The following is a 3,409-nucleotide window of genomic DNA, read 5'->3' on the forward strand; positions in this document are numbered from 1 at the left end:
CTAACCAGATCAACCATATAGAATGCCATTTGTGTGAAAAAAACAAAAAAAACTGTGTGTGTCAGGAAATTGGTTGTCACAAATGTATGTTACCCACGCTGGGTATGCAATTCCCATGGGTCCTGGCAAATAAAGTTTAGAAAGTATGTGAGCAGTTTTATTCCTTATGGTTCAGAACACACAGGGCATATGACAAGGCCTGATTTACATTCATTCATCTGAGAAGCATGTATCCATTGTGCTTGGTAAGAGATAGAAGCAATAGTCTGAAGACTATCGCTGAAGCCCTCACCCTGTCTAAGATCTGAACATGGGTTATGTAGTTCAGAAAGCTAGTTTGAGACAAACTATATATTTGGGTCAGTTTTGGAATAAATTTGGGTACTCTAATAATGGGTCAAAATTTGAGAGGGCTTTAGTCACGAGTTTGCTGGGTGGGGAAGGGGCCACAGGGGTGTCTTCTTTGCTTGGGTAGATTGAGGAAGACTAACTCACCAGAGTTATCTGAACAAGACTCATTGCAGTCAAGAAGTTCCAGTCACTGTTGAGGAAGATCAACACACAGAGCCAAAGCAATGTCTGGGTCTTTCTTCAGAGGTGTCCCTGGTCTTGTAAGTGAGTAAATGAGTTCTTGTCATTCAGCGGGCTAAGTGTCACAATCAGATGAAGGAGGCTGCAGGCAGGCAGTACCACCGAGGGCACTGAATATATAGCCTGTGGCTTGGGAAGGTCTTCAAGATGAGAAGGCATTTTCTGGGCAGACAAAGAGAGTCATCATATACAGAGTTCTAGAATCATTTGGAATGCCAGCTAGTACAAAGTATGTCTGTGTGAGAGAGAAAATGCAAGAAGCAAGCCAAAGACAGTAGCAGAGTGAAGAGATGAGAAAAGTCGGGAACGTGAGGAGTGGATTCCAGGGGGAAATAGGCAGGACTCCTACAAGTGGTAGTTGTCACAGTCAGGCCAGCAGCGATGACAGCCCTGCCCCCAGTGGTAGTCCTGGGCCTAGCTGTGAGAACACATCTAAACTACTGGACCAGTTAATTGTGCTAGTCAATAGTAGGGCTGATAAATGGAACGAAGGAAGATGAGCAAGATGGTGAGTGTGGCATGCTGTATCAGAGAGATATATGAGACTCTAGTTGTGACAATCTGTACCTTTTAGTCTTTGATGGATTGTTACATTTCTCATTTTTCTCCTTTTTTTTTTTTTCTGTTTCTATCATTGTTTTCTGTACCTGCAACAAGCAAACTCCTAAGCCAGAATGGTGAGATGTGGATGTGATGGTCTGTGTGTCCAGATGGGATCAGGTACATGTCTCTACCATCCTCAAGGTTAAGCTGTATCTTCTTTACAAAGGCCTTGTACCCTGGGTATGGTGTAATACCTTGCACATCCCATTAATGGCTGTTTTTATAAATATCCTAACGCATTAAAGATAACACATTAACATCCATGCTCCCTGTCACATACATCCTAGAGGGCAGGGATGGCTATTTTTGTCCCTTTGTGTAAACTACTTGGTATTCTGTCCCCGGAACTAATTACTATATGCTTCTCCAGTTTCACTGACAAAAAGTTACCTCTTGCAGCTTTACGCCATCTCACAATTTATAAATTAAAAGTATAATTTGAATTTTAAATGATCATTTGAGGTTTGTAGGAAAATCTTATGAATTTTATTTTCTTTATATAGAGACTGAGGCTCGGAAAGTGTGTGAGTTACCTACCATGGCAAACACTGAATATGCACTTGGATCACCAATTCTAAGTCCAGTGTTTTCTCTCTCTCTCTCTTTAAGTCCAATGTCCTCTAGCATCTCCTTGGGAAAGAATAAAGAGATAGGTGAGTACCTACTTTGGCAGGACAAATAGTAAAATTGGAACGATACAGAGAAGATTAGCACATCCCATGTACAAGGATGTCATGCAAATTCGTGAAGGATTCCATATTTAAAAAGAAAACATGAGGGAGGAGACAACGAATAATTATTTATAACTTGGCTTGTGTGACTATACTAAATAATAAAATGAGGGTTTCTTAAAAAAGAAAGGTGGCTTTTTAGGGCCAGGTATTAGATCCCCTAAGTAGGCATAGCATGATTGTTCAAGGTACATAGAACCCAGTGTAGTCTAGCCTCCTTCTTGGAGGTGAGCCTTTGCCATTGACTCCCCGTTTATTCCGCTGGTCAGAGGCTTCGGAAGGCTGCTGCATTTGACGGCTGTGGTGAGGGTGGAATTGCTGCCGTCGTTTTTGTAGCAAAAGTTAACGTTCTACTTTTTGCTTTTATGTATAGGTATTTTTCCTGTTACATGGCATTTGTTTCTGGTTCAATAGGGAGAGAAATTGAAGTAGTACCTCTAATCCAAGGGCAAATTTTACATCTGAAACAGATCAATAGCAGCCTTTCACAGATAGCCTAGGTCAACAGGCCAGTGACTGGCAGTAGAAAGCATAGGATAAGAATATCTTGCTTTTGGGATTTCTTGTTGGACGGGCCTTGTTAGTTCACTTACCTGGCAGCTAATTCACACAGAGCATGTCTGGGAGAGTGTGTGTTTTAAAAGGGTATTTCATAAACATTTGCTGATGATCTCAATGTTTTCAATGATACTATGAGGATAATATCACCCAGGACTGGTCCCTTGTGGAAGTAACACTGTACTGTGTTCTCCTTTTATGAGCTTCCTGTGGAGCTAGTGAAAAACTAATTATAAAGGACTTTAATTAGTGTAAAAATAGGATGCTCAATATAAAAAATAAAAAAATGAGTTAAATGGGAATGTAAATACAATTCCCACCTTAATATATAGCCATAATCAAAACTCAAAGTATCAATGATTATATTTATTATTGTTGTTGGCCAGTCAGTGGCTTTGGACAAAGATGAGGCAGAAGCAGAATATCTGTCCTGCGGTTCCCAGATGCCACAACAAAACAGGCTTTCTGATTTTCCTTGGTGCCTGCCCCTACCCTACCTGGTCCCAACTATACACGCTCACTGCTGGACTTCAATTTACAGTTCCTTGAGGGTGCTGTCAGTTCTCGTCACCTTGATAAGTAGGATCAACCAGTTTTCTGAATGTTTGGCCATGTGCCCAGTTGGCCTTTCTGAGACTCTCTTAGATGTAGCTACTGCCAGTAAAGCCATCTGACTCTTTCTCCAGGTTCACTGGAAGAGCACAGAGAGCAGGATGGTTGGTGTTAGGTGGATGCCAGTTGCAGAGGGTTTTAATGATACTAATCACAACAGCAGCAAATTTACCCATTAGAATATCTGTTATGGATTTAGTTGGTTTCTCTTATCATTTCATTTAACCCTTATTGTATTCTTTATTATCATGCTTGTTTATCGTCACGCCTAATCAAACATGAGGTTGAACATCCTTCCCTTCAGGATTTGCAAA

The 3,409-nt window shown here is 40.9% G+C and overlaps 1 non-coding gene across 1 annotated transcript; it reads left to right on the forward strand.

Annotated features, from left to right (window-relative positions):
- The first annotated feature begins 1,851 nt into the window (after positions 1–1,851).
- On the forward strand, positions 1,852–1,958 carry LOC122104009. Its single transcript, XR_006146850.1, has one exon. It is a non-coding gene; the product is annotated as a U6 spliceosomal RNA (small nuclear RNA).
- The last annotated feature ends 1,451 nt before the right edge of the window (positions 1,959–3,409 follow it).

Source organism: Dipodomys spectabilis, unplaced genomic scaffold (genome assembly GCF_019054845.1).
Source record: "Dipodomys spectabilis isolate Male_0828 unplaced genomic scaffold, ASM1905484v1 ptg000019l, whole genome shotgun sequence".
NCBI lineage: Eukaryota > Metazoa > Chordata > Mammalia > Rodentia > Heteromyidae > Dipodomys > Dipodomys spectabilis.